Source organism: Canis lupus, chromosome 5, assembly GCF_048164855.1.
Source record: "Canis lupus baileyi chromosome 5, mCanLup2.hap1, whole genome shotgun sequence".
NCBI lineage: Eukaryota > Metazoa > Chordata > Mammalia > Carnivora > Canidae > Canis > Canis lupus.
Window position 1 is genome coordinate 71,862,788 of NC_132842.1, and position 6,809 is coordinate 71,869,596.

A 6,809-nucleotide genomic window follows, 5' to 3' on the forward strand; every position below is an offset into this window, starting at 1 on the left:
GGACCTCCCAGCTCGGCACTTCTAGGGTCTGTTTCACGGCAAGTAGAGCCTGGTGGTCTTCTCCAAGAGGACTGAGGTGTCCGTGTCCCCTGGGTCCCTGCACTGAAGCCCTCCCCCCACTGGGACACATGTGACAGGTGGGGAGGCCAGCCCTGGGGACAGAGGAGAGCAGGTGACCTGGGTGGGCTGACAGAGGGGAGGAGCTCCCGTTGACCAGCAACCCTGGGAGCCCAGCACTGTGCTGAGACTCCCCCCACCACACACACACACACACACACACACACACACACACACACAAACACTCCCCAGGGCCAGGCTCACAACACAAGACAGACAGGTCTCACCTTGACCCCTCACCTCCCACCTCCCTGCTTTTGCACCAGCAGTCTCCCCTCCTCGCATGCCTTCCCCTCCTCTATCCAAATCCCCCACAGCCCACTGGCCTGCCTCCTCCAGGAAGTCTTCCAGCCAAACCCTCCTGGCTCCACCCAGCTGGCCCTCTGGTTGTTTCACTGCCCAACACAGTTTTAGATTTTGCACTGCGAGGCCCAGACCCACGCATGAGCTCATCTCATTCTCTCTCCGGGTTAATCAATATTTATGGGGTGCTGGCTTGGAGCCAGGCACTGCGGGAGCCCCAGAGGGGATGAGAATAAACACCCACCGAGCACCTGCAGATGCCCCTGGGCCTGGTCAGCCCACGTGGGGTCCGGGCAGGCTCCTTGCCCTGTTGGGAGGATGAGGACCTGGGGCCCAGAGACAGGAGAGGTGGCTCAGGTCCCACAGTGAGTCAGTGCCTGGGACTCAAACCCAGGCCAGACTGCAAGCTTCACCCCCAATCCCATTAACTACCCCTGGAACTCTCTTTTTTAATTATTAAATAATTGGGTTTTATTCATTTGTTAAAAACCCAATTAATTATTAAATAATTGGGTTTTATTCATTTGTTATCCATTAATTCACTCCTTCATTTGGTCAGCTAATACATATAGAACTCTCATATCATACTCCAGGTGACAGGAAAGACTCTACATGAATAAGGTGGGGGTTTTTTTAGTTTGCATTTTTTTAATTGGATAAATTTGACATGTGATATTACATAAATTTAAGGTGTACTTCTTGTTACTTTGATACATTTATACATTATAATATGGTTGCCATCGTAATGATATTTTATCACATGTCATACTTACAGTACAGTATTGCTGTGCTCAAACACCTACGTATTTCAGTAACTCATTACAATTTTGTAACCGTAAACACCATCAACACTGCACCCCCACCCCCAACCCTGAGGAACCACCATTTCACTCGCTGTTCTTGTTCTTGTTTTCATATGTTTGATTTTTTTCTTTCTTTTTTTTTTTTTTTTTTTTGGTTTCAAATATAAGTGATATTATTCACAACTTGTCTTTCCCTGTCTGGCTTATCTCACTTGGCATAATGTGTGCAAGGTCCATCCATTTGGTCGCAAGTGGCCGAACGGTCTCCTTTCTCATGGTTGATTAATATTCCATTGTGCTTATGTACCACATCTTTTTTAGCCATTCATCCACCGATGGGCATTTGGGCAGCTTCCATATCTCGGCTATTGTGAATAATGCTGCAATAAGCATGGGGCGCATATATCTCGTCGAATTCCTGTTTTCTTTCCCTTTGGGTACATTCCCAGAAGTGGAATTACTGGATCATATGTATTGTAGATCTATTTTTACTTTTTTTTTTTTTTTTTTTTGAGAAAACTCCATATTGTTTTCCATAGTGGTTGGGCTCATTTGCATTCCCACCAACAGTGTCGAGGGCTCCCTTTCCTCCACGTCCTCCCCAACACATTTGTTATTTCTTATCTTTTTGCTACTAACCATTCTGACAAGTGTGAGGTGCTATCTCACATGGTTTCAATTTTCTTTTCCTTCACCAATGGTAACTGATGTTGAGCATCTTCTGTTGAGCATCACCTATTGACCATTTTTGGTGTCCTTTTGGAAAAATGCTCGAAACTCCTTAAACCCTCTCAGCTGGGACAGGATTGGCCCTGGAACCTGTAGCTGTCTGGTCATTCAGGCGGAGCTCAGGTGGCCACTGCTGCGAGAGAAGGGGGGGAACACAATTAGCAAGGCAGGGTCCCTTGGTAGGACCAGGGCCAGGCCAGGGAGGCACCTGGGGACAGTACAAACTTTTAAGGGGGTGCTCACTCTCAGGGCACCCAAGGACCACCCTGCTTCTCACTGTCACCCCTCTGTGGGCTCTCCAGTCTGTGAGCCAGCAGGGACTCCAGGCCCCCTGGCTGTACCCTTTCTCCAAACTGTCTCCAGGACCTGTCTGTAGCCACAGGACATGATTAATCTGTCTTTAGGCTTCTGGTTCCAGATATTTTTCTCTTGCCTTCTGGGTCTGGTCCCCCTCACCATCAAATGTTTCAGAGAAATAGTAAAGGAACAGACGGTGGTCACTGATCCCAGGTGGTGGGAGGGCCAGGCCTGGCCCCAGGACTGGCTCTGGATCATAAATCCCATCACTTCGAGCTGGTAATGACTTTTCCTACAGATGTGTCCCAGCGTGAGAGCAGAGTGTGCCTGTGCATCTGTGTGTGTGCATGCAGGGGCAGTAAATCCCTGTGTTCATAGGCCCAGACTCCATATCAAGCTCTGTCCTGGGGCTACTAGGGTGAGTCACCTGTTTGTTGATGAAGGCTAATCATTACTGACAGCTTGTGACGCCACTCTGTGCTGCCCCTGGGTCAGAGAAAGAGAGAAATTAAAGAAAAAAAAAAACCCAGGATGCCATAGCCAGAAGGGTCCCCAAGAAACTGAGTCTAACTCATATTCAGATGAGGAAAGTGAAGGTGGCAGGAGCTTACACATCTGGGTGGTGTTAGGATTAGCATGCAAGGCTCCTGAGTGTCAGTGCATCTGTGTGAGATGTGTGTGTGTGCACGCGCGCACATGTGCACACACACACATGCCTGTCTCCTGTGTGTGTATGTGGGCTTTATTACATGTGTGTGTGGCTGTCTTAAATTGTGGGTATGTGACAGTGTCAAGGTACACATGTGCAGGTCACTGACAAAGATGTGTGTACTAGTGTCAGAGTGTGGATACACATGAGCATGACTGTGTTCAAGAGGCAGGAAGCTGTTGGTCCTTGAGGGTGAGGATGGTGATCTCAGGATAGCAAGACTCTTTGAGAGCATGTGGGTGCTTGTCTCAGCAGGGCCACACAGAGTGGGATTCATTAAGTATTTGCAGGACACAGAGCCTATGGGGGTGGGGGGCATCAGTGAGTGTGTGTACGGTGCCTGGCATGGAGTACAGGACTTGGTGCTGAGCCCCAGGGATGCACCTGACCCCCATCCTCTCCTGCTACAGGTCAGGGCCTCTCCAGGACTTGGACATTGAGCCTGCGAGTGGGACCAAGTGGCCTCATCTATAGCACAGTAGGGGGCCAGCCAGCCGAGCTCTGCAGGCAGCAGTTTACATAGCTCAGCTGGTGACCAACATGCCTAGATGCAGATCACGGGTGCCTAGGGTGAGTCGTGGCAAGGGCCAGGTGACTCCCAGCGTCTCTCAGTTCCTTAGCCAGCAACTGCACAGCACTCTTGCAATTGCCCTGGCATTTTGCCTTCTCTGGTTTCCCAGGATCATTCCCCATCCTCGTTTATGGTGAAAGGGACTCAGTGATTTAGGGCATAGACAAGACCCACCCTCAGAGAGGGATGTGAGGAAGGGCTTATCCAGGAGGCCAGTGCAGTGAGCCACAGCCTGACCCCAGCTCCTGAGCCTTCCCTGGGTCCCGTGATGCTGGGGAGGGTACAGTCCGCTGATCCCACACCCAGGAAGGAAGAAAGGGCAGATGGTCCAGGTAAGACCAATAGTGTGATGGTTAAGAGTTAAGGTTCCAGAATCAGACAGATTGGGGTTCAACTGGCTTATGGTGTGACCTTGGGCAAGTCCCTCCACCACTCAGAGGACAGACATCTTATCTGAGCAGGCTCCACTCTGGGCTCTGGGACATTGGGGCTGTTCCATTCATATTCCCAGAGAAAAGAAATTATTCTCCATCTAATTAATCTAATTAGAAGTAATCAAGTTGTGGAGATGTGTGCAGCAGGGTGAGTGATTAGGAAAAATTACCTCCCTGCAAACAGTTTAAATGTAATTTTTTTTGGTTCCACAATCTAAAAACCAAATAAAGAAGAGTGAGCTCTCTGTCCCGAACCCCTTTGGCAGAAAGCTCCCTGAGGTGGGGGTACCAGCCCAGAGATAGGGTAAGACTACCGCCAGCTTGGCAGGGGGGATGGCAGACTGCTGAGACAGTCACCCACATGTTCTGGAAGAGCTATGCCATCTCAAGATCACCACTCACACCTTTGGGGACAACCCCAGTCACACTTCAGGTCAAGCCACCCTCATGAGAACCCGGAATTTTGGGGACCCAGAGAAAGATGGCCGTGTCACATGTGTGTGTGTGTGTGTGTGTGTGTGTGTGTGTGTGTGTGTGTTAGGGGGAGGAGTTTCACTAAATTCACTCCTTCCTGTCCCTGTTAGGTTTGTCTCAGATGGAACAAAGTGGGTAGGCAGGAGTATCAGTGGCCTTCATTAGCAGAAGCGGGGAAAGCAGCCTGAAGGATGACACCAGGGTAGGGCAATGCTTAATCCAAAAGGACAACTCCCTGACAGTGTGCAGTGCCTTAAAGGGTCCCTTAAATCACACTACCTCATTCTCCTTCTTCACTAAGGAGTAAGTCCTCAGGTTATTTCAGGACTCAGGACCTCTTTACCGAGAGCAGAGCCCTGTCCAGGCCATCCATCACTTAGGAAAGGGCAGAGCCTAGAAACACTTATTTTTAGCCCTGCTGAAAGGGTAGACTGGCCCTTCTATCCACACCTTTCTCAGCTTGTCCCTTAATCTACATGGGGCACCTCATTAGGCCAGAGAAACTGGGAGGAAGACTGTAGACAAAGTGGGAAGGAGGGGCTTTGTTTCATCAGTTGTCTTTTGGCGGGGAGAGGGAGACAACATTCTTCCGAGGAGCTGGAAGGATGTCAGGACCTCCTCTTCTCCAACACATGCTTTTGGGTTTAAAGAAGAATAATCATGACAATACTCAGAACCATAAAGCCCAGAACCCAGAATCCAGAATTATATGACCCAGAATCAAGATTGTAGAATCCTAGATCCCAGAGCTACAGATACAGATAAAATCTAGAACCAGAGAACCTAGAGATAGACATCCCAGAGTCACAGAATTCTAAACCAGAAATTTAGAATCTAAAGTCACAGAATCCAGAGCCATGGAATCCAGAATTACAAAACCCAGGGCCTAGAATCACGGACTCTCAAGCACTAGAACTAGGACTTTTACTCTCTCTAAAATGATCTCTGCATCCAATACCATCTTATATTCTTCATTGACCCACTCAAATTCTCCTTCTCATAGGAAGACTCCCTAGTGCCCTCAGCTTTGGAAGGGCTCTCCTTCCTCTGAGCTGTCCAGGCCTCCCTACCTGCCTACCATGGATGCCATCCATCCTCTCCTACCATTCAGGTCTGATTCCCCTCTGCATCCACTCCATCCCTACACTGGATCTGCTCCAGTTCTTGGCTCATGGTAGATACTCTAGGCATGTTTGTGGAAAGAGTGAATTCTTAAATCACTTACCCTGAACTTCCTCCCCTATTTGAGAAATCCCAGGAAAGATCTTAGTTCTCTTCATTCTAAGCCTAGGGCTCCTTCTCTTCGCCAGAGTGAATCTAAAGGACTGGAGTGTTAACATGGAATATCGCTATACTTTATTGCTTTTTAATGTTCCCATTATTGTTAGTTTTGCCATCAAAAGCCTCAAAAGTTTAAGATAAACTTAGTCTGGGGGAGGTGGTGATAGTAATAGGGATGACAGGAAGCTTCCTGGAAGAAATAGGACTTGAGCTCAGCAAACATGTGGGAAATTATGCCAGTCAAAGAGCAGTATGTGAAAAGGTCCAGTGGTAAGAGATGCATCCTGTGTTCAGAGACTCTAGGTGGAAAGTAATCATAGAGACAAAAGGTTTTGTTAAAGGAGATCCTGTAGGGTCATGTCTGCCACTTTAGCATGTTTAGCCCTTACCTAATGTATATCTTGTATATATTATATCCCTAGATTGCCTACAGCTCCTTGAGGGCAGGAACTATGTTTTCCTCCCTAAAGCCCAAGGATAAACACAGATTTGGTCAAGAGAAAAAAATCAAAAACTGTTGTGGCTTGAGAATACTATTTGTCCAAAGTTCAACTGGGGCAGCTTATAAGCAAAGGAATGAATGTCAAGTTAAACCAAGTGGGTGTAATCAAGAGTTGCCTGAACATTGAGGGTGTGGGATGAGTCAGAGGGCAAGAGAAAGTGACCAGGATAGTGAAAAGAGGTCAGGATAGTGAACAGAAGATGAAAAAGATTCCTCCCATACCTGTTAGTTTCCTTGTAGGTTTCAGGACCACGGACAGCTCCCGTGGAAGCTCAGATGGCTTTTCTCTTCAGATTCCTGGGATCAATTGTTTCCCTGTCTTTTAGATAGAATTATCTAGATTGTTACCAGGAATGAGAGAATGGGCTCTAAAGCCAGACTGCCTGAATTCATATCGTGGTTCTGCCCTTGCTAGCTACATAATCTTGGACACTTTTCTTAACTTCTCTGGGCCATGACTGTCTTAACTGTCAAACAAGGATAATATGGGTACCTATCTCATAGGGTTGAAATGAAGAATAAATTTAAAAATAATGAAAGTAATAGCTAACCATTGTGGCTGGATATGGGTGGTGCTAAGAGAAATGTT

At 47.7% G+C, this 6,809-nt stretch overlaps 1 long non-coding RNA gene across 1 annotated transcript; it reads right to left on the reverse strand.

The window, feature by feature from the left end:
* Positions 1-958: 958 nt before the first annotated feature.
* LOC140633050 (uncharacterized) lies at positions 959-6,541 on the reverse strand. Its single transcript, XR_012030693.1, has 3 exons — positions 6,443-6,541; positions 2,677-2,735; positions 959-2,085 (listed from the first exon to the last, which is right to left on the reverse strand). It is a non-coding gene; the product is annotated as an uncharacterized lncRNA (long non-coding RNA).
* Between the last annotated feature and the right edge of the window lie 268 nt (positions 6,542-6,809).